Source organism: Hetaerina americana, unplaced genomic scaffold (genome assembly GCF_022747635.1).
Source record: "Hetaerina americana unplaced genomic scaffold, ioHetAmer1.1.p SCAF_83, whole genome shotgun sequence".
Classification (NCBI taxonomy): Eukaryota; Metazoa; Arthropoda; class Insecta; order Odonata; family Calopterygidae; genus Hetaerina; species Hetaerina americana.
In genome coordinates, this window is record NW_027287461.1 from 21,828 (window position 1) to 48,002 (window position 26,175).

Sequence of the window (26,175 nt, forward strand, 5' to 3'; positions counted from 1 at the left end):
TCAAAAAGGAGGGTTGCAAAAAACGAAATTAACCCGCTTTTGTAAATCGACCTCCGTTTCATGTTTCGCTCGGCAACACCCGTTTACGAAGCGAAATATCGTCTATTCGGTAGACGTCGGCGGTGCTCTTTTTGAGGGCGGTGTAGATAGGGTGGTCGATCGTGTGAATCCCCCCCGAAAAAAGAGAAGAATGGGGGAACGGAAAAGATTAGTGGCCAATTTAGCACTTCTTACCCCCCTCTTCAACCCGTAAACCCGACCTGACGAATTCCTGGTAAACGCGGAAGCTGGAAGATTCCTTTCGCCCGAGAGACTCACGCGTTCCCCGAGAGAGCTCCTCAGTCTCGTTCGGCAAAGCGAACCTTGAGACTTTCCGAGAAGGTGTACACTTTTCCCCGACGGCGGCGGGGTGGCTCTCTTCTTAGCGAAAGCGAATCAAACGTCGGAGATATCGAATGATTACTTTATGGCCGTGCGGGTCTCAACGCTCCAAATTCGTACGCTCGATCGAATGCGGGTGAAATTTTCCGATGGCTCTGCTGGGTATCGTAATTGCTTTCCTAGGAACTGAATAGATTCTATGAAACGAATCATCTGACTGATTTCTTGATAATTTTTAATATCTCGTAACCCTGGGAGCTCTGCTGTTGCTAATAATCATCCTCTATTTTACACATTCATTTAGTTGGTATGTATTCACTATTGTGTATGATTACACAGGCATTATACATGAGGCTACATTTTCTTAATCTGACACTCGATATTCTGCTTGCAAAGATAAAAATCAGGATAGTAATTATAAATCAAATATCTGGACATACGGAGCATTTTTCACTTCCAAATATTCTTCGCCCACAGAATTTTTCCAAACTTTGAAGCTGCACAAGTCATAATAACGGTCGAATTATATTATTTGCATTAATTATCTGATATAACCATTGTGCAGAACACATATTATGGTCAGGTAGCTTTATTTTTTGAGAAATCAAACTTCTTACCTTGCCAATTTTAAATAAAACTTTGATATTTTCGTCAAGGGAGCAGGGATATTATCGTCCTCTACATCTTAAGCATGGCGTAGATACCGTTAAATACAAGAATTGTTTTCACCATCGCGAATTTTGGTGACACCAAAAACCGAATAATATTCCCAACACAACTGCCGGAAAAAAACATTTGCAAGTTGTTCATTTCAAAAACAGGTGAGGCAAAAGTGTGGAGTTTCGTCGCGTGCTGGCAACGACGTCATCCGGATAGGAAACTGGGAGGAATGCAAGGGAACACACTCGTGCGGAGACGTCCTGCCGTGAAGTGTCCACTCGGGGACGGAAATTGAAGTCTCGTGCGACAGAGATTGGCAATTTAGTCCAGTGTATTGATTCGCAGAATCAAATGGGATCCGGGAGCCGATTAATTCCGATAATCGGGCCGTTTGGGATTGGTTTTTGCTTTTAATCGGCCCGCGTAATAACAAACCCTTTCCCCCCCCCCGCCCAACCCTCTCCCAATGTGGCGCTCTCCCTTGTCTCCTCCTACCCCCCTCCCCCCAATCCGGCACGTTTTCATTAGCGGAGCCGAAGTCACGTAAATAAATCCTCGCCTCCTTTCACGCCCTCGCGGCAGCATACAACAGCGTTTTCGGTCCTCCCAACACGACCAGAAAAGGCGACGAGACGAGGTGACCCCCGACCCATTTCGACGACTACGACTCTTTGCTCGCAATCACCCCACTGCGTATCCCTCCGTTACATTGTGAATCCCGAGATAATTTGCAATGAAAATGACGAGGGCAGAAACAAAGCGACTCCGATCCAATTTCGCTTGGGGCAGACCAATACGCGCTCGAATCATAAACAGATGGGGCCATAAAAAAGATGGAAATGGGGTCAGGCGTGGACCTATCTGTCAATGGACGAGGCCTCCAATGAATTGGGTCGGAGAGCGGATCGCTTAGAGGAAAAGTGAGGTTCGGACAGTCGAATCGGTCGACGCACAATTTTATTGTCTTTTTTCGGTAACGGTCGATACAGATCAGAAGTTCGTATCAACTATGGTGTGGGGGGTGAGGGGGTTGGGAGAGGTCGGATGGGAGGGATAGCTTTCTGGAAGGATGCGCCAGATCTTCCATTACGGAATGGCGTGTCGAGATTAGCAAAGACAACGTAAGGAGCAATACTATCCCGGGGTATGTACCCTCGCCGCGGTTTTCAATACATTGTGGTGGATGGGAGGATAATAAAGAAAGGGATAATATTAAGTATCAGCCCAGCAACACACGAAACCCATCAGCGACGAAGTTACTCCATCTGTCATTTCAGCTGGGATTCTAAACGTTGAAGATTAAAGGAAATTACAGAAATATTTGCAAATAAAGACTTAATATTGCGTAATTATTCGCTAAGTTTATTGTTGCTGGTTTACGGAGTTTGTTATTGTTCGTTACGAAGCGAAGGTTTCCTGAGCGTTCTCTTTACATTTGAATTATTTGGTCTCATTACAATGACGATTCAAGTAGTCCATGACACTTGGGATCACAAGATAGTGTTCTTGTTTACGACTTTAATCGTTTATTTATTTTGCGTTAAACGAACTAATATCGCCAAGTATTTGCGGACCCATGAATGGGGAAATGAAAGTGGTGGATTATTTCCTAATTTTTCTCATTCTTACGTTGCTACACTCCGTGTGGTGAAATCCTTTCTCCGCTTATGGTTGGACGAGTTGTTGGAAAAATATTTGTGCGTATGCTATATTTTATCAACCCGTTGATTGTTTTGAAAAGGAAAAAAGAAAACATTTGTGGCTTTGGATAACACTGTTAAAAAGTTGGATCGGCCCTCCAGCATCTTCATTCCAGCGTAGTGCCGGTCTTTTGTTTACGCGCTCACATTCTCTCTCTCTACTAAACACACACACACGGCGCTCAAAAATCGTTTCACTCAATTTTTAGGAATAAATGCCATGAATTCTAAGTACGTATGAAAAATTCAATAAAATAGGAGACGTTTTCGTGTCCGAAAATATCTTGAATCCCTTAATTTATTAAACTTGGACTTAACTATCCTTTTGGATTTCCAGTTTCATTCGGGAATATGTGGACAAGCTAACAAAAAATTAGGATTTATAAGACGAATACAGGGTAAATGTGATGGAAAAGTTAAAGAGAAACGTTATCTTTCACTGGTTAGGCCTCATTTATAATATGTTTCTAGCATATGAAATCCTCATGAAGTTGGATTGATTGCCGAATTGGATCGCGAGCAGCTATATTCGTAAAACGTTATTATGATAAACAGAGTAGCGCATCAAAATTAGGCTGGGAATCAATCACTGAGCGAAGATTAAATTATAAATTAAATCTCTTTAAGCATAAATTGAAAGGATGTCTTTTTAGCAATGATGCTGAAAGTTTAAGAGTATTACGAGTTCCATTGTACTCTGGCAAACGAGATCATGCCAATAAACTTAGAAAGATACAGATAGAACTAAGGTGTCATTTTTCCCACTAACAATAAGGGCTCAAAATGATGTTGTTCTACCGCACCGGGGGGTAACAATGTTCAGGTCAAAATTAGTCGTGTGTATTCACTTCCTGACACGTCCTAGCTGTGTGTCGGGAGGTGAACAGAGGATGTGTGGCTTGCAGAGTACTAAAAATACTAAAAACCTTTTCTTAAAGATTTCTTTTTAATGGTTTGAATTTAGTTAGATTGTTTTGGATAAAATGGTTGAAAATGGCCTTATCAGTACTTGAAATTATTATTCATCAGCTTTAGCAATTAAAAAATTAGTGCTTGAAGTAAGAAACATGAATTCGTCCTTGAAAAAATAGCATGTATTTGAATAGTTGTTTCACCCTCCAAAAAAATTACTGGAAGAAGCAGTTCTTTCGGAGGCTTTTGCTTCAGTCGAAGATCCGGGGGGCCTAAATTGCTTGCGCAGCGGGTTCATCGGAGCCACAGATCACACCTTTGAGTCAGAAAATTGTCTATTTTTACGTGTCTCGAACATTTCAAAATGTCTAACACTTCTGACCCTAGAGACGCCAACTAGAGTGCCGCCTCGACCGTTGTCTTAGTAATATGGACCTACCCGGGGTAACAACGGAAGAAACGGACCTTCAGTGCTGAAATTAATAGTCTAATGAAGTCATCCTTTGATGTATTTGGTGTCGCATGTAACTCTCCGTTCTGCTCAACATATCTGTTTATTACTTTAATATTAATTTTATTATTACAGTAACCTGCAATTCACCGCTGGAGTGTGTGGCAGAGGGTGATTATACACCAGACTACACATGACCCAAAATGCCCCCCCCCTCAGCGCGGTTTACTCTGATCCTTTATCGTTCTTGGGGAAATGATATCTTAAATCACATGTTTGAAAAAAGCGGAAGAATAAATTCGTCTTTCAGGTGAATATTGACTTTTGGTAGCAGTTTTAGGGGAGGCGACCGACAGCGAAGGTCATCTGCGCCATTAGCCTACTCCTAACTAAAGGCGCCAAGGGGTCCACAGTTAAACCGACGGACGGCGTACTCACTCAAAGTGCTCTCCACAAAGTTCCTCAAGTAGGGATCGGAATACCTTGGAAAATATCGGCTGTCTCCGGTATTCGAACCCGGGCTCTCTCGGTGGGAAGCTAGTACTTAAGCTATTGCACCATCCCGAGCCCCAAATTGACTCTTATTGGGTCTTTTGATACTAGGATGTCACTTTGCTTAGTTAAAATCACGGTTCCTTTAGATAATATCCTTCCATTCATATCAAGTGTCAGTGGCTTGAAACATTTGAAAAGAAATTTTTTGCCTAAGTATATTTGCTTCATTCTGATAGCATAATTCCACTGAAATAAGTGATGAACTCAGTTCCATTTTAAGACCTTAAAATGGAAAATTAACTCCATAGTGATTAGGTTTTTGGGGGAAGTGTATCAGGTGATGACCAAGTGTTTGTGAGTAGGGGTTTGTTTACACGATTATGCCCACGGACTTTCACGCATAGGCTTTCTAAAAGAAAAAAATATTTAAAAGCGGCCTTGAAGCCAGTTTTTCCATGTTGGCTTATCTCGAAATTGTTGTCTCTGATTGGTGAGCGAAATTCTTAGGCGTGAGAAAAAAAAGAGCCAAGCATGTGAGTCCAAGGTACGGTGATAATTGTTTAAATTTATTCTAGGAGAAAGCTACAAGGAAACACAACGCGAAGATGCTAAGAAGGGATGAATTGTCTGACGCATGGAATTATTTCGCAATGATACTTCAGGTGACGTGTTTTGTTCGATATTTTCGCGGAACGTTAGAGGGGCCCTCGAATTTAAAGCTTGCGCTAAAATGTTGACTAGCTTTGCGCAAGTCCCATGTCCTGTTTCCCTTTGGTTACGTGTTTAGATAAACAATTTATATCACACTTTGCACACATGTGTCTCAAAGCTAACGGCATCTCTTTGAATGATCTTTGAAACACGAGCCTCAATGACGCGCGAGCTTTCAAATCCGAAGGAAATGCAAATATGTAACGCCCGTAGAGGTGGTGAATCAACTCTTTTTGAGGCCCCCAATTTTATTCGGAAAATTCTTTTCCTTCAAATAGATTTTGCGTCGAGGCCATGCATTCATCTGAGCACTGCACAATACGTACTCTCCTTACGAAATGCTCCCACATGAAGATTGGAAATTCGTAGCAGGCCGCAAATGTGTGGATAACTGAACGTTTTTCGGATTACAAGCGTTTGAATGCAACTCTCGTTAGAAATGAAATGATCTTCATTTGATACATGTCCGAACCTGCTTCGGAGTGGCCAATTATCCGCGAAGACGTGAAAAGTGTGAAAGTTTACGACTGCAAAAAGAAACTGAAATAGCAGTGAAATTCGTATTCAGACATGAATTGAAGTGTTCCGGGTGTCATTATTACTTTAATCCTACGAGTACATGTGCTCTTTCACATATGTTACTTTTTCTCGTGATAAAATGTTCATATATTTCTCAAATATTACGTAACTAAGCCAATTCATGACATCTATGGCATTGCTGGTCAGCGATGCTGCGGCGGAACGTTTTTTATGGTATCACCTAAGCCTCATCAAGTCCTCCAATCTCCTGAAGTTGGTCAAAAAGTAGCCTGGCCACCCTCCGCTACACACCCTAGCGGTAGCTTCCAGGATACTATGTAATGTAATGAAATGTATACAGTTTTTGTCAATATAAGGTTTAATCGTTTTAACTTTAATTCTAGTGAAACTTAGCCCGTATGTATAGGATTGTGAATGGCACACATATCTTGTAAATTAAGTGAAAAGATCAAACTTTTTTATTTACGCATAAATGAGAAAAGAATGTTCACAGCAATTACTGAATAGTTTTGTACATTGAAAAAGAAATCCTCGCCCCTAGCTATAGAAATTGCGTTTGATCCTATTTTTAGAATATCATAGACTCTTCGGGACGCAAATCTTAATCAACTGCATTTTTAATTAATGCGTATTTTGCGGTTTACGGTAGGTTTTTGATGGACAAACAATGAATTTGATAAATTTCTTTGCCTACATTAAAAAAACACAACCTAACATCCGACACGACAATTAACCATATTTCAGTTTTGCATACCAACTTCCTCTCTCCATTCAATTCAATATGTCTATTCTTTTTCTTTCCCTTCCTAGTTTGTCTAACGTTATCCGCTTTGTCACAGCCTTCAACATTCCATTCTCGCATTTTCTACCTTCAAAAACCGTGAGTTTTAAATCGCTGATGCAGTGACTAATCTGTATTATCTAACCTTGAGACCGTGACTCCGGCAATAGGTCTTTAAAAACAGAAACGTAACTGTTGAAACATGAAACCAGAATGAACCCAAATGGTACTACCACAAAATTAGTTCAAAGCTCCGATTTGAATTAACGCTTAAGACCGCCCACTGATTTCCGTGGAGGTAAATTGATGTCAGTGGACCGTTAATATCTTTCATCCCTTTTACAATCTTTTTATAAAATGAAATTACAAAGCTGAATAAAAGTGATTTCGGTGAAGTGCAACAAGGAATGTGACTCTAAAGGTCCTAAAAAAAATTGAAGCAACTAAGTCTACTACATTTAAACCTAGACTCAAGAGTCAAAAAACGATGAGTGAGCAATGCGGTGAAAAAGTGGCAAATTTTTCGTTCTCGTAAAATATCGCAAAATTGCAGGGTTATAAAAACGATTTCGTTCCCGTAACTATAAGATATTCCTTATTAAACGTTAACTCACTCGATTTATGATAACAATGAACGGTAACGGTGAAATATGAAATAAAATTAGTTAGTTGAGATGATTTCGCTTAATGATTAAAGGAGGGTGGTATAATTTGACTGCTGAGAATGTGAAAGCGGGCAGATATTTTTCAGGGAATAAATAAATCCAAAATATAATCATCAAACGGTCTCGGGAGGGGGTGGAGGAAGATAAACAAAACCGTTCATTGTCATTTGTGAGAAATTACGCCGATGCTACTTGAATATTCTGCAATAAAAAAAGATTTTCTTGCGTCAGTGCAGTCTTTTTAATGGGCAGCGATCCTACTGTGGGCATCGGAAGAAACCGGATATCGTACAAGCACATTAGCGGACGACGGTAATAAAAACTCGCCGGGCTCCCTCGGATACCAACTCGCGAGAGTCTATTGTAGTAATATCGTTGACCTTTGAAAACGAAGTAATGATGATTGGCGATGCGGAGGAGGATGCTTGACGTCCTTCTCAAATAGTCTCGTCCTCCGACAAATGTCAAAATGAAGACAATAAGATTTTCGACACAAAGTTTACACGAGAAATGATTCCCACTCCTTTAGTTTCCGGTATTTGAGTTTTTCTACGAATTCGGTGTTGCAACGTCGTTTGCTTGAGAGGTGAAGTGGATTCTCGATCGAGTTTCCATAGCCCCTTTTTTGAAAAACAAACAAAAATGAATTTTACAAAAAATAAATATTCGTTGGAGCAATTCTCTATCATCATCTGTTTTCCTAAGTACAAGTACTAGCACTTCACCTCTTACTTACGGCGTGTAAAATTTACACGTTAGGGTACGGGAGGCCTGTTCCTTTCCCTGTGCCGCCTATGATTTCGCAGGAAGATCTAGTACCCGAAAAATCACCCAGCTGCGTTGAAACTTAGGGTGGGCAAGGGGGCCTTGAGGAGTCCCCGAAAATCAAACTCAGGTCCCCAGTTAGTAGCCCAACGCTCTACCCACTGCACTAATACGTCTCCATTGTGTATTGACTTCTCTTTGGAAGACTCTTTGAAAATTGAATTGGTAGGAAAGCAAACAATGAGCGAAAAAAAATCAATGTATCCGGCCCCGTACTTCGGATATAGGAGACAAGCTGACCCCCGACTAGTACACCTAAGAAATATACATATAGTTCCCTACTCTGTGCCAATGATAAAGATCTGGTACCCAAAAAATCAGTGTGTAAAGCTGAGGGTACCCAGACGCGTCCACGGGAATTGAACCCGAGCCCTCCGGTCAGTAGTTCAGCGCTCTACTCGTTGAAGCCTATCGTCCTCTCTCAGGGAAAATTCAGCAAAATAAAAATGACACACCCACTTGCTGGGAGGATTGACATATAAATTCAGAAAGGCAGTATTCATGCATAATATTTCATTCTTTTTTAGAACAGCCTAGTATTTATGCACTTATATTTGCACTAATTTGTACATCCCAAATACAAAGGTCGGATCCTTGAAGTGAAGAAGACGATTAAAAAAATAAATTAAGATGACATTTCTTTCGCGGTGGATGGAAGCCAATTACGTCCTTGATATGATATTAAATAACCTGCTTTCAGTTTGAATCTGAATGTCCCACGCCCAAATAAGCTCATCACCCCTCCGCTTTTAACATCTCTTGGTCATTTCCTTCCCCGTGTCCTTGCTCGGTAACGAACACGTGTCCTCTGTGCGAACGGGCACAACTGAGGGCTTCCCAGGGTCGTCTGCCCCAGGATACGGGAATCATCGCGAGCGTCGAGCCAAGCCCCGTCGCCTGGCATGTCGTGTGATACTCGGGAAGGGCGGCTCGCGATTTATGGGCGTCCGAAGCAATGGCGACACGAGGTTTTTAAACCCGACCGCCGCAACCCCGCTGGCAATCTCCGGAGACGCACCGCCGCCACGAGAAGGGGTGAGCGGCTGTGAGGGCGAGGGTGGAAGAGCGGGGTGGAAGGTGAACAAAAAATAAAACGAGAAAATGAAAATTGGAGCATCGCTTAGGTCGCCACATTCTGACGACATGCGCGTCTACGTCACACGATGCTAGGGTCCACGTGGACGTGCGACACTCCGGGACACAAAATTTAATTGTGCCGTTGTGGGAAACTACGATATTTTTCATGGAATGCTTGCGAAAGAAAACAAATGCAGGTGATACCTGTGTGTTTCCATCTAAAATGCTAGATTGTTTCGCCCATTTCGAGTGATTTCAAATTGTGTGGCGGGAAGAATTTCTATGAAAATTTGCGCAAGTCCATTCATCTCATATTACCCGCCTTCCCTAATTCAGCAATGAATGTGGAATCTTGAGGTACGAGTTGATTTGGAAGAATTTGGTTTGCTGATGAAACTTGTATAACACCCTACGTCTGTATTATAGAGAGCAATGTAGAGAACCGCTATGCTGGTGCTAGGAAGGGAACTATTATTTGGAATTAGGCGGCGCAGTGACTTGGTAAAGAATTAAGATTTCGCTTTTCTGTGTCATTAAGGAGATTAAGTTGACTAAAGTGTCTATGTGTCGGATAAGTGGAGGTATTTGATATTGGGTTTTCCGTGATAATGTATTATGCAAGGAAAGGAACAATAATTTAACGCATCATTCTTTTGTAGCACTCCATTCTATATTCTATTTTTCAATGCTACATGGTACCCGGCATGCCACCGCTAGGGTGTGTGGTAGAGGGTGATTACTCACCAGGAATGCAAACTCTACAATTAGGAATTTTTAACAATTTTTAGTTACAATATATTTCTTTAAAATAATTCATTTCATTTAAAATAATTCATTCCAATCCATCTCGCAGTTTAACTCGGTAGCTAACCTTAATGGGATCTTAACATAATTAAGCTCGTTTCAGAAGTAAATTAGAGATCACTTCACCCTTCTAACAATTAAGAATGCTTTGCTGTGGTATTGCAATTTTTAGGTGCCTCGGCGACTGAGGTTGTTTACAAGCTTTCTGTTTTAAAGTTGATGCACGCGATGCTTCTTTCAGTTTTGAAATCAGTCCTGAATTCAGAATACTTAAAGTATTATCGTTATAAATGGGGATCGTATTAAAAAAATGAGTCGAATTCGATTTTCTTTACTGAAAAGTAAAATAAGTTCGATACTATTCCCTATTCATTTCTTGATTCTATTTTCTACCGAATTTAACGCTGGTACTTACTTACCTGTACATTATTTTTTTTAGGAAGCAAGTTTTCGTCGCATGTTGGGAAAAATGTGCCCTGGGATGAATAAACCACACAAAGATTGAAATATCTCTAAATTAACCATTGGGGGACTTTCGAAAATAACCTCTATAACTGCCAATGTCTTAATTCAGCTGGTCATTGCGCAGAATGGCCGGAACACCAGTACCGTTCCTTAACGTTCTCCAGCAAATCCAATCCTTGCCTAGATTTCTCTTTTTCCTTTTGGGTAACGTAAACACTTGATAATATACATTTCCTCTGACAACACAGCCGTTTCCTCGTCAGAACTATGGTTAAATATGACGGCTAATAATTACTGGTTGGAAAGGAGGCGTAAACACCGGCGCCGACCGTAAAAAAAACAAAGTCGCGTGCGCACGTGAAAAAATCGAAAGTAGTGAGATGAGTTATATCGTTGTAAAATGGTCCATCCGAGACCTTGCGTTCAGTTCGCATCAAATAATGGACATCCAGATTTCAGAACTGATATCAGTTACTGAAGTATTATTAAGCATCTTGTGAAAGACTCTATAGTATTTTTAAAGAATCCCATTACATTTGCACAAGGGAAGAAACACCTTGTAGAATCTAAAAAAAATAATGATTTTTGTTGTATCATGCAATAAAAAAATGGCTAAATTCCACAAAGCGACGTCTTGATCTACTTTTTACGATCAAGTCTCTCTCAGAGTTTTCCCCTCAACCTCGCTGGACACCATTTCCTCTCCTAGCACTTTTTCCAACACTTTGCGGATATCCTTTGATCTCTCGGGCTCTGAAATACTTGCCACACATATCATCTGCCTCGGTACCAAACCATCCAGAAACAAATATGAATATTTTGGATGAATACAAGGCTGAGTATGTCGACTGTGCATATGGGAGCGAAGGGAGCTCGCTCGCCCTCATCTCCTTTGTTTCCTTGGTGGCCTCGGTCGTAATATTTCCTCCCCTCGCCGGATTGCACACGTGCGTCTCACGATCGCGACGGAAAAAATGTGGAAATGAGATGAGGAGGGGGGGAGGGACCCACTCGGAATAGTAATGAGCGGATAGCGGTCGCGTGTGCCAGGGCATCACATCCTCATTCATCGCCCAGCTTCCGCGCGGCCGCGATCAGCTTAAGAGAGAGACAGAGATACTAGAGTAAAAGCAATGCAATACGAGAGAGAGAGAGAGAAATGCGAGGTCTGGTGTTTGTGGTGTTGTGGCGGGAGACGGGAGACGCGGGTACACAGGCTCTCTTCTCCGATTTCATACATGCACGCAACATACTTGTACCCTCACTCCACCTGACGACCCCTCCCCCTCCCACGCATGTACCATCCCGTTTATTCCTCGGCACCCACCCTTTCTCCTTCCCTCGCTCTTCTTTCATCACCGTCATCATCGGGCGCTTTCAATTCCAGGATTGGGGCGGTTGCAGTCCTTCAAGTCATCCTCTTCCCCGCCTATCTCCCCATTCAATTCGCAGCTCGGCGCGCTTTCTTTTCGTCTTCTTTTCGTGAATCGTCCTTGGTGCTGTTCTATACCTCTTCGCTTCGAGGATTCTTCTTCCTGTTGCTTCCGTCTGTACAGTATTGTGCCCCAGAATGTGACTAATTAGTTAACTTCTTTTTCTTGTCAGCGACTCTCACACGCCGTTGAGGAGGTTGGATCGTGACTGCACAAGTCGGTGCGCCGCCTAAGTTCATGTATTGACGGCGATTGATGAAATTAATGAAACATCCATAAATGCATGCATCGTGAAGAGTGATTAATCTTTTGAAGAAATAATTTTTAAGCAAATTAGGTTCTCAAGAATTTTCGAAACGTTCTCTTTAACTTCTATTGGGCTAGAACTGATGTGTCAATTTTTGAAACGATGCAATTTTGACAGTTTTTCCCTCTCATGTATTAATATATTGAGACATAGTCAGTTAGGTGCCATTATTTTAACGCTTTTACTACTCTTATATAATTGCGCACATGATGCCAGTTCTTCGCGAAAATCCCAAGTATTTCTGAACTATTAAGTCATATTTCTGGTGTTAGTCCACCTTTCAGCCCCATGATACATTGAAAGATAAGAGTTGATGAAGAGCAGAAACCTATACAAGAATGGCGGTAATGTCATAGAGCAGGATATCGCTTTTGATTACAGTAAACAATGCTATAGTTGATGACCTATCTTTTCTACCTAATCTTCCGATGGTTTCTCTATTGGTCACTCGTTTATCCATATCATTTTTCTTCTATTGCACCACCACAATACCGTAGCTTCTGATCTTTCCACTGCTGCTGTCATCCACGTCTCACAGAGCCGTAGAGGAGTTAACTCCAAACTCTCCTTTATGACTCTCCTTTCCGCTACACGAACCTCTTCTCCCCTCTCCTCATCTTGTCTCCCGGTCCTCTTCACCCCATGTGCACTCTGCGTGTACGAGTTCATGGAGCGATTCTGAGACGTAAGGGGAGTCAAGCTCCTCGCGAGGGTAGTGGGATGAGGAAAAAGGGCGGTGGGGGAAAGATGCTCCGCCGCTGTCTGGGAGGGAAGACGTACTTACATTACAAGAAAGTGGGAGAATGAAAGAAAGAGGGAGTTTGGAGCGAGGGAACAAGGCGGAGCGTGAGTCCAAACCTCTCAACGTTCACCCTTTCGATGTGATTTCCAAGGTACGCGAGGTTTCTGTCGGATATGGTAGCCTGCTGCCGTTATGCCTCAGCTAAACAGTGGTTTTAATATTTAAAATGGCATACCATTAGTTTTTAGACTGTTGCGCTGGAGGACAGCGATAGGTGACGACCAATATGTGTGCATATGTATATACGCATACACACGCTTGCAATCTTCTTTCTCCTATATCAATATATATATATATATATATATATATATATATATATATATATGGTCTAGGAAATATTTTTACATTCGTGATCTGCTTGATTTCGCCTTCCCCACCTCTCCTGTGTTCGTCCTTTATATGTATTCCTATCCCTTTTCCTTATATCTATTTCTATGTAAATGAGTATATATATATATATATATATATATATATATATATATATATATATATGAGAAATGTATGTATGTATATTTATATAAACACACACACACAGATATATATTATATATATATATAATATATATGTGTGTGTATATATATATTTGTATATATATATATATATTTGTATACATATTATTATTATTAGGTAATCTACCGGTTAAGGTAGGTTTTTGGATGGACATAATTACTAATTAAATAATTTGACCCCTAGCAAAACACAACACCCTACTCTACATCAGGTCCCTCTTCAGATCTGAGTACTTTCTTCCTCCCTTTATCCCGTCCAACATCCCCATTTTGTTCCTTCCCTTTCCTCGTTTGCCCAAAATTCTCCCCTCTATCACAGTCTTCAACATCCCACTGCCGGTCACTACCCCCTTCATCCACTTTTCCTGCCTCCATAGGATTTCTCCCAACAAACCCCTGTCCTCGCCCAACATACCAAGTACTTCCTCATTTGTTTTCTTCTCTGTCCATTTCACCTTCTCCATTCTTCTCCACACCCACATTTCAAAAGCCTCCAATCTACGTGTATCCTCCTGCTTCAATGACCACGTTTCCGCGCCGTATATAGCTACGCTCTATATCAAAGTTTTTACGAGTCTTTTCTTGATATCCTTACTCAACGTCCCCCTCATCAACTCCCTCCTCCATGTGAAAGCCTCTTGCCTAGCGCAATTCTTCTCCTTACGCTAGGCAAAGAGGCTTTCACAAGAAGGAGGGAGTTGATGAGATGTATGTATATATATATATATATATATATATATATATATAAATATAATTATATATATAATTATATATATATAATTATACATATATATAGTATATATATATATATATACATAAAATGTATATCAGGTTAGCACTATTGAAGAAATAGATAAAAAAGAAAATGGGCTCGCACGTTTTCGAATTTTCTGAGGTTGAACTACCTTTCTCAAGAAAGAGAAGGAACTTCTTTTTTTTTGTACGTTCCTGTGTTTTTGTTTTTGTTCGCTAGTGCCAAATTTATGCACATTATTTTTCACATCCGTGAGACTTTCACACAAGTTTTATATACTATATACTGCCACGGATTACCCTCAATAACCCTATTTGATCTTTTTTGTTGACAGGTGTCGTAAATAATTCTGCCAAATACTCCATGAGCAATATTAGAGATCTATTCCTGGATCCTAACTGCAGTATCGCTGGTTTATAACGAAGCTCGATGGCGTAGTGCTGCGATGCCTTCAGATCGAGAGCGATGCTTGGAGAAGGTTGGCGGCAGTAAATTCGTCTGGGACTATTTCGGATGCGTAATCGCCTCCCTTGGACGCGGTGGCCGAGGATTAAATAAAGGAGGGCGACAGCGAGAAAGAGAGAAATAGGATGGGAGGAGAAGAATTTGAAAGAGGAAGCGGGATTAGGAGAGACGGAGGCTCGGCCGCGTGCTTCGCCACTCTTGCACTTGGGATACATTCATGAAAGACTGAATTGTCAAGCCTCGAGAGTGACGAAGTGTTAACGTCACAGCCTCGTCAAACGACGACGATGTTTGTGTACAGTGCTCGGTATTTGATGAGGTTGTGACGTCAAAACCTCTCTTATGATGAATCCTTAAATAAGGAAGGGTTACCAGAAATCCGATTTTTCCCGGACATGGCTCCTTTTATGGGCGCCTGAGGATATCCTCGTGGGTTTTTATTATTGTTTTATGGAATTTAATGTTCAGGGAAAAATATTTATGCTGTTGCTTAAACCTATGACTCGAGGACATAGAACAGGAACACGGAGAAAAAAATGAAACATAAAAAAGGATAAGACGGTTGAGTAACCGCATAGATATATACACACACAGTGTATTTTTGTGTGCGTATGTATTCTCAACGATGCACAGATAAGTAAATAAACAGAACAGGCAAGGGATGGGAGAGAAGGTAAAAAATGTGGCTACTACGTAGAAGAAATTCATGGATCGGAATTGAACCACGAACCCTCGGGTTTATAGATTGCTGCTCCGACCACTACGCTATGCACTCCTCCGATACTGGGTGAAAAAGTTGCCGAGCAGAATCTCTACTGCAAAATAATCGGGCACCTCTTGTCATAAACCTCCGCGGATTTCGGTATTGAATATGTGTTACTGGATGAATTCTTGGTGTACGCAGCGGTCCGGTAAACCGAAGGTCCGTGGTTCCATTCCCGGTTCAGGAAATTTGCTGATGTTGGTATCCGCACCCTTCCACCTTCTCTCGTTTTTGTACTCACGTTCCCAATTTGTACATTACTTCTGTTCTAAATTTTGCTCTATTAATTTTAGACCCTAGTCAGATTCTTTTCTGTTTAGAAAGTGAACAGCTTCATGTATGTCATGTGTACGTTAACACGTTATATATTTACCTACTTTTTTCGGAAGCAACCAAGTTTAAAAAATGCTATTCGTACCATCCAAAAGGCTGCATAATATTTACGTACATAAATGACGATTTTCCATTTAATAAATATTTTCATTGGATCAATTGAATGAAAGGTATTGATGGAATTGTAAATTTAATTAGGTGAAAGCTTTCTGCATCTATAAATTTTTTTAATTTCTCACCCGTGAAAGTCCAGATTAGATTAGTTGCTCCCGGGAAAAGAGACGAGTATCTGAATGAAATCACTTAAGGCCACTCCATATTTGTTAATGTGTTTAAAGTTAGCGACATGAGGTAGTGTTCCCATTGTGTATAAACTTAAACAGTTCGTGCACCTAAATTAATCTCGAAATGAAATGGAGGCATGAGCCAATACGATGGACGAAAACTTTTTTTTTATTTCTTTGGTGACATGATTTTCAAAGAGCAGAAAATTTATTATATAATGCTGTTTGCGACAGTCATATGTCACGATGTCAGTCAACTATTTTCTCTGCCAACGAATAGGATTCGGAGAGTTTTGTCGATTTGTTGTCTTCCTTAGTCAGACAATTATCCCCTTTCTAAAACATTTTAAGGTCAAGCTCACTTTGCCGCCGTCTCAGGCATGGCCTTATCTTCCTCGAAAATCTTCACGTTAAGTATTTTCCGAATCATTTTAAAGGGCATCGTATCATTTGACATGGGGTTAACCATTCTGAGGCCATCCCATGAGTCCTTTGCATTCAACTTTAACTTTTGATACTCGATAAGGACGCCTTGAACGTACCCATGCGTATTTAAATTATCAGTTAATAAATTCTAAACTGGTCGACGATTGTTATTATTGTTCCTTCCTCAGGTTCCTTTAAAAGACCGATTTTCAGAATGTGTTCACCCATAAAAATAGTTGGATCCAAATACTTGAATTATCAAGAGGTTTACTCATAATTGAGAGCAATGACAAAATAGCAAAGGGTTTCAAAAAATGTTGGTATCTACTTACTGATACGGTCACGCCATTCGTGATGCAGATGACAACGTAAGCTGAGGCCGGGGCACTCATTATTGGAGAAAAAAACGGCCCCGAGACCCCAAGGAAGTATGTACCTTTCCTCTCTCTCTCTTTCTCTCTCTAGCATGATGATGAATTAACTTTCACCATTAAAGGGGGCGTTCGTTCCTAAGCTGCCGCGTAACCTGGGGAGATATCGGTGCTCTTGGGGGATCTTTAAATTTTTGACCAAAATAACAGGGAAATCCTATTTACTCTGCATGCTTTAAATGCTACTGAAAATGCCGATTAAGAACTTAAGTCCGGGTTTCACAAGACAAACTCTTTCTATCAAGTGCCAAGGTTGCTACAAAAAGGGTGGATAATGATGAATTCAGTCGCCCAAACAGGTTTCTTGCGGCAAAATGTTTTCCTTCTCATAACCATGTTCATTTCATGTTAAATACTTTTCAATCTTTCAAGTTACATTATTCATGTCTAAGTTAAATACTCTACATTCATGATCGAATAGAAGCAAATGAAAAATGTCTCCCTGTCTCACATGGAAGTGCATCTTTAATATAACAGCGTGGCGACACGGTTCAACTAATTTCGCCTGAAGCATTTCCACTGCATCGAGTTTTTCTCCGTATTTGCACGCCATGTACTGCTTAATTTTTGGTACCTATTTACGTTACACTGGAGAGAAATGATAAATAATCGAAGCTCTAAACAAACGTCAGCAATAACCAAAGATGATGAATGAGCCAAAGCCAAAGTAAGTGTAGTAGCGGTCGTCGCCGGGGGAAGTCAAGAAGAAGACGAAATTCGAGTTATTTTAGTTATTTCCGCAAAAAATACCAGAAGAGAAACAAAACAAGATTCCAAACTACTATAATAACATCGAGCGAAAAAAATTAATTCTAAGGATCATAAATAAGTATAGAGGCAATACTCATTAAAGTATCAATATCTCCCAAAGGAATAGATGTAACAGAACAGTTAATATTCCTGCGCTATAAGGTTTGTATGTAAGTGACAATCTGTGAGCGTGTCCTGCTTTGGTTGCCGCATTTTTGAGTCGCTCGTCCTTGCTTCAGTGACCCCCTCCGTATAACCAGCGTTGCTAGGGAATCTACTGACACTTACCCCCTTCCCCTCCCAATCCTATTATGCAGGGGCCTCGAGTCCTAATAGCACATGACCCCTCTCCTTTAGGTTTTGGCGAGCCTTGAAGAGGTTTGCGGAAAATATTTCGGCCTCATTTAACCGTCATGGCCCCTTTAAAAGCTGCAAATATTTTATAATTAAGTAATTAGGCACCGAAACTGTGTAATGGAATCTATTAGGTAGATTTCCAACATCGAAACATTTTTTAACCTCACGATCGTGGAGCATATCCCCATGAAAATATTCAATAAAATTTAATCGAATCAAGAGCATCACGACACCATCTACCGGTTGGAGTAGGTAGGTCGTAGGGTAGATAAAGATCGTGCCTCTCGGTGATATCCGATTGTATGATAATACTGTGCCGGTGGAAGCCTCGGTATAATTGGCTCACTGATGATTCTTAACCATATCATGATAAAGAGATCTATGGGTGTATGAATCTAAGACTGGCCTATGGATTCTTTATGTTTGCATCCACTATATGGGGAGAAGGACGCATGACCTAGTTAATCATCATCCGTCCGAAATTTACTCCTGGAACACCCGGGGCGAAGAAATGTCGTGCGTAAATACATGCACATGTGAGTTTATGAAACATTTTTTCTTAGTCAAACAGTTCATTCTTTTCGAGTGATAATTATAATAATGTCTCCACAGCACAGTTACTTTGAATATTACATGGAATATATATATATATAAATATATGTATGTGTGTATATAAATATATGTATGTGTGTATATATATACATATATATGTATATATATATACATATACATACTATATATATATATATATATATATATATATATATATATATATATATACACATATAAAGATCATTCCGTCGAAATGATCAAGAAATAACGTGTGAGTGATCTTTTTATGTTTCTATATTGTTTGTTGCTGTCCAATTTATTATTCAACACTTCCGTGTGACGTCGACGAAATCATCTAGAAATATATATATATATATATATATATATATATATATATATATATATATATATATACGCATATATACATATAAGTATATGTATATATATATATGTATATATATATACATATACATATATGTATATATGCGTATATATATATATATATATATATGTATATATATACACACATGCATATATTTATATATGCATTCATATGTATATAAAAATGCACACAGTAATCGGCCCGAAGGTCGGTTTGGTAGGCGATGGTAGGAGTCCAACCAGTACTAAGCCCGAAGGCGCGTGAAATCCACACATCAGGGAAGGGGCGCCAGTTCCTTTCCCTGTGCCGGCTATGGTTTCACAGTAAGATGTGGCACTCGAAAAATCATATAGCTGAAAAATCACATATCCCAGAGTGGCTCTTCCAGGAATCGAACCCGGTTCCTCCGGTCAGTATATAACAATTTTCCGAGGTTTAAGGCAAGAGTTGAATGCTGTATATTTTTATGGGGTTCTAACTGAGTTCATCGGGTTATTAGATAACGGATTTTCCTACAGCCATAATGAAAAATAAAACCAACAATTAAACAAAGGGATCGAAAAAAATAAATTTTGATCTTTACCATTACTACGATTTATAGAAGCCAAAATAGATAAACCCAAGGCCCCCTCGGTAACTCAAATTAAGAAAATATATTAAAAAACTAAATCAAATAAATAAACATCTGCAAAAAAGCAAACGACAATAAATTCTAGTCTCAAAAGAATAGAAAGTGACTGTTAAAGCTTTCTAACAAAAGAAAATATACCAATCAACTGCTGTCTTTCTGTCGAAGACTGTTAAGTCTGGCACCAAAAAAGGTCACCTTCGACCTGAATATGCCAACTGGAATGCTGGCGAAGTTGTTGCCTATTCAAGCCGACTAACGAGGTGAAAACTTTATAAACATGAAGAATTCATCGAATCTACACTGCAGAAAACTCCGAAGGAAAAATCATTTCACTCGATTAAAATCGTAGATTACATTTTCTGATCACTAATAATCCGAAAAAACGTCATGTTATATTAAAGCTTTTGAGGTTCATTGGTGGTTCCAGCGAAAACGGTTGAGAAACATTGGGTCACAGGACGCACACAAAAAAAGAACAAGAACAGACCCGGGAATGAGTTGGGTGTCAGTTAAGTACAAGCCATATTATCATATTCATACGGGGCGTGCAATGGGATCTTCCATACGGAGACAACCCCGGAAGACTCCGATGGCAATAGCTCGGGATGACTCGAATGTAAATGAGTCGAACGATGATGCTAATTTAATTTGGATACCGCCTGATCCACGGCCTTGTTATCCGTGCGTTTCCCCATTCCCTCCTCTCCACTTAACCACTCACCGATTCCTCCACTCGAGCTGCCCGCATCCCCGAAACGTATTCTCCCTCAGTTCGTTCCTCTGTTACCTTCGCCAAGTATCCGTTACAATCCTCTGTAAATCCCCTCCCGTAATACAAAGCCTGCTCGTTACGCTATCCTCCCCGAGAATGGACTCTTGTTTCAGGCTCCGAATGCCGAGGCTTTGCGATATGGTAATCCTCGTTCCCGATTACATACGAACCTGCGGACCGTCGGCAGGGTTAATAGTTGTTAAAAAAAACTTCAGTAATCATTTCCGAAGATTTGGTTTGATAGGTGAGGGTATGGCTTCCACATAGTACCGAGATCTGCGGCGTGAGATATTTACACATTTCAGTTAGGGGTACCAGTTCCCCTCAAGGGTAAAACTATGTAGACTTCCGATTCGTGTGGGGAGCGAGTGCTTATTTATGGGGAAGGATGCTCATGGTCTTGCCGTAGTTTAAAATAATAATATTAGATGACCCCAATATTTTTCAAAACTTGAGTGTTTTTATTCATATTCTGGACACCTAAGAACAAACAAGGTTTGTATAAAAAGTATTGATAGCATTTTTTTTCCTGACGTATGAGGGAAGGTCTGAATTCAGACTGTCGGTTAAGTATGTGCGTGATCGCAGATCGTATTGGTACTGATATTTTGACAGTGCACACTATTATCATTGAAAATTTGGCGATGCGAAAGATCTGCGCTAAACTCGTCCTGAAAGTTTTAATGGGCGGCCAAGAGCAGATTCGAATGTCAGCTTGCGAAGAGCTTCTGCGACGGCATCGCGACGATTTCCCAACCCCATTACATTCCCGACTTGGCACCAGCAAACTATTTCCTATTCCCAAAAGAGAAATGCACCCATAAAGGACACCACCATGGGACCCTAAGTGCTGTTGAAGAAGCTTGTACGCTCAACCTTAAAGACCTTCCAGAATCCACCTACCAGGGAGCCTTCGAGTCGCGATAAGCCACTGGAAAAAGTGTTTCGACTCTCAAGGGATGTACTTTGGATAATTTTTTAAGGCCTTATAACAATATCTGAAATAAATATATCCTTTCGAAACCTTTCCCGATACTTTTTATACATGATATTTAGAACACAACCAAGCCGTTTTTGTAAACCGAAGTAACTCGCTATTGGAATATTGTCAGCAAAAATTATAAAGGTCCAGCACAGTGTCCAATACATTTTGTGACAATCGGGCAATTCTAATTTACATGTGTTTTTGTTTTTATTCTTGAAAAATTAGATCGATTTATTTTCCAGAACGGTTTTGAAGAGGGAATGATGACCGTAGCTTCCCCGATCCCGCCGATGATTCCCCCTCCCTGTCACGCGTCTTTTTGTATAGGAATGTGTGGTACTAGAAAAAAATCAAATGTTGGATGAAAATTTGAGTGTTTAAAGTCAAAGGGCTCTGTCGAGTTCGATTCCCTTGTTGGCAGTCGAGAGCTCAACCCAATATCCAAACACATCTACCTCTTGCAGTTAAGGTGTTGCCAAATAACCGCTCAATATTTATCGGACTATATTTCAGTCTCTCACCCTTCCCTGCCCTCCCAATTAGATGGAGGGCAGGGAAGGGCCTGCCTTCCCCGCCCCATTGCCACCACTCCTCCCCCAAAAGAGCTGGGAGGCTCTAAGTTGTCACGCGATTTTTTCCATCGTTTTATTTAATTCTTCGTTCGCTTTCGTTTAGTTGACTTCTTTCTTATTTTACCAGATCACAGTTTTGTGAACACTGTAGACAGATCTCCGTTTTTTCCAAACGGTCTGAAATTGACAACAAGTTTTTTTACCGTGCGTGTATTGGAATTTTAAATTTAGAAAGTCGCAAAATATATGAGATTCGCAAGTATTTTTGTTTCGGAATGAAGACAAGATGTCGCACGCTACTCTGGACTCTCTGCTTCTATAGATGCAGTCGCTTAGAGATTTGCTCCGTACGTACATAAAAATAGCAACGACATCAGGTGCATTAGACACAAATTAAACTGTGGTCGCTATATGTTAGAAATTTCAAATTACAAAAAATTGCGGGAGATGCAACGGCAGTAACTTTTAATGGAGTAATCCGCTAAATGTGCATTAAAATTTAACAATTTCAGTGAGTAAAAATCATTCGCCCGGTCAAGGCGGTACCTATGGACCTCTCAGCTTTACCAAAACGGATTTTTCGGTTACCAGATCTTCCTGTGAAACTGTCAGTTGCCACAGGGAAGAGAGCTCTTTATCCTAATGTGTGGACGTCGAACGCTTTATGGCTTAGTGCGAGGTACTGCCCACTGTCGTATTTCAAGTAAAAATGAACTTCAGATTTATTACTGTGGCGTTTTATTAAAATAACGTCATTAGCCATTGAAGGCGCCGATAGAAAACTGACATAATTAGCATCACTATGGGTCGACGGATAATCATTGGAAAAATAATGTTTTGGAGAACAAAGGCTGAGTGAAAAAAACACGATGACTGCATTTTTCTTAATGATCGATCTCAAGTAGTCCACATATTATCGTTTAAATCGACCGGTGCATTCCGAGTTCTCTTCACATTACACCCCTGGAGTGAGTGACCGGAATAAATCAGAAAAATTCCCCACCGCAGGTTTGAATCCGGGGCCGCAGAGTAGGAAGCCGGTTCCTCACATGCTGAACTGTTCGTTGCACGGATGCGGTGGGATGTGACGGCCTTCAATGTGTGCCTCCGAGAGAAAGGATCAAAACGCCTATTTCCTTGCAACAGCACCACCCTTCCCTTTCATCTCTCGTCGTTTTGCGGCGAGCACCGGATAATAAAACATCCTCTTCGACGGATATTAACACATGGGAGTACCGGCGCGATTCTAGTGACTTTTAATTGCCGACTTGGGCTTCAGTATGCTTCCAAAGAGCTTGCTATGCTTAAAAATTACTTAAAATATGAAAAAGTATTTAATATTCGAATGTAACAATTATTATATTAAAATAGAGCGAAAAAACGCGGTGGAAATAGTAGTCTGATTACAAAGTTGGAGAGCTTGACGCATTACACATGACGGTCGAGAACTTCCAGGACTTAAAAAATAAAACTCCGAGAATACTACTTACGGTGCGACAGGAAAAATGCTGCATAAACCAAATTGATTAGGTAAGAAGGAGGAAACTTATAGTAGTTTAATAGGAAGGAATTTATAGTAAAATAATTAGGCCATTCAGATCTGAAATACACGTACAAATAATGTGACGTGGAGAGGCAATACTATAACAGCGTGATAAAAAAGCGCTACGGAAAATGAAGGGGAGCTATTAATGGACTATCCCTGCGGATTTACGAAAGAGTTTAGGGAAAAATGGAAGCATGAGTTGTTAGATGTTAGTAGTTGTCGTTATCAGGAAGGAAATGCATCAGAAGTCTTCGGTCGGTCAGTATTTATTTCCAGGAAAGTGTGGTAAAGAGGGGAAACCTTTTTAGTGTGTAAACACTATGCGACCACAAGTTTGATTTAGCACGCAGCTAACGTGTTCCTAGCATAATTGGCAATAGGATGGAGAAGAGTGTAGATGACTACCTTGGGACAGAAAATTTTGAATTTAGAATGGAGGTGGTATTCGTGATGCCATAACAGTAACGAAGACACTGATAGAAAAGAATATAGAATACAGCCAAGATATACATATATATATATATATGCATATATATATGTATATGTATATATATATATGCATATATATGTATATGTATATATATATATATGCATATATATATGTATGTATATATATATATATATATATATATATATATATATATATATATATATATATATATATATATATATATATATATATATATATCATCTACATATATTTTTCTCCGCAAGTATTGGGAAGGTATTTGACGGAGTAAATTGGACACAATTAATGCATTGCAGAGGATAGAATAGCCTGTAGAGATAGGCGACTTATCAAAAACTATTATTGCATAAGTGCGAGTAGGTGATGGATGGACAGTGTTATACAGGTCTGTCAGTTATCATTACTCTCTTTCCAACTCGACGTGAAGGAAATGGTAAAAGATGCAATGGAAAAACTAGAAGTGTGGATGAAAGTAAGTTGGTAACTGATCGAGGCAGGTTAGCGGACGATCAAGCTTTAGTTTGGCGGTCACACCAGGGATTACAATCATCGCTGAACGCTGTACAAAATCAGTATGATCCAAATGGAATGGAATCAATCATGAAATTACGAAGGTAATTGATTCTGGAGACATAGGAAGGCTAATTTTAAGTTAAAATTAAACGTGGAAGGCACGTAGGTTGAATACTACTTATTTGGGACATTGCTTCCCTTTCTTTCCTCAACACTTTTCCTCGTGCTTTATTTTTCCTACTCCGACCCGTGCACATGAACGATGAGGGACCTCTTTGAATGTGGGGCAAAAGTATTAAGGGCCTTATATATGCGCATGAATTCAGAAATTAATTTTCAACGGGTAAAGCTCCGTAAAAATCGGAGGATTATCCTTGTTTTCCACGCATGCCTTCCCCTGCACGTGGAAACATTAACTCCGACTCAATATGCTGGTTATAAGTTTTTGCTATAATATGCATGGACTTCAAGGCCGTGGGAAGGCAGGGATAGGTAGACGTTCCACGCGCGTCGTATATCTTCGTGAATATTTTTGTCACTCCTCTGAGAGGTGATTAACGTGCATGTTTCAAATTGTTGCGGCATTTAGTACCTATCACATTGATATACCTGTATTCATGACTCCGATAACTTAAAGAGGTTACTCGAGCATTAGTAACCCTGTACATTCTATTTTTCATCGGAAAAACTTTCCTACTTGGTATACTTCACACTTTCAGGATTCACTTCGTGGGATTGTTTAATGTACATATTAATTGAGTTTGTAATTTTCTATAGGCTTTGTCGGACAAGTCTGTGGACTATTTAAAACTCATTACCTACTTGGGTTTGTAATTGTCCTGTTGGTCATTTTTTGACGGTTTTAAAGAAATATGATAACTATCTCATTCGCCATGAAACATATTTCAACAAAAGTACGTCGCCACGAGCAGTTACTAACTTCAAAGCCTCGTACCTTGGCATTACCATTTAACAGAAAAAATATAATGGATCCCACACATTTTATATTAATAGCAATGCACGTAGCAACAGACGAAAAATACGCATGTGGACGAAGTTGATCGATACATTTGAAAGAAATGAACGGTGTACCAATCCATATCCTTGAGGTTTTAATCTTTCAACATGGCCACCGCAAAAGACAGACTATCTCAGAAGAATAATTTTAAACCAGTATTTCATTCCTCGCCCGAAATAGTTCAATTTTTAATTGTACTCGGCGGCAGGTATAGCATTGAGAACGACGAATCCAGTGATGCAGGAGAGTTACAAAGGTTTATCGAGCATTCACAGTAATCATCTCACCGTATGAATATCTCATTCCATGCATCCAAAAAAATACCAAAATGTTAATCACCTTGTAGGTTGGTTAGATGGGTAAATGTGGAGTCCGCCTCGTACTTATGTCAGTCCTACGACGCGTGAATTCCATACATCAGGGCATGAAAGGACAGTTACTTTTCCTGTGGCGTTCCATGGAGTTGTCAGAAATATGACCCAGTTCGGGTGAATCTAGAGATTTACAGCGTCACTGGGAATCGAAGCGGGGCCCTACGGTTTTTATCCGCTGGTTGTATCCAACATCACATTTTCTTCAAAGATTTAAAATTTACTGTAGAATGCACTAGATGATATCTTCGAGTATTGGTGTATGCACTTCCAGTATTGATTT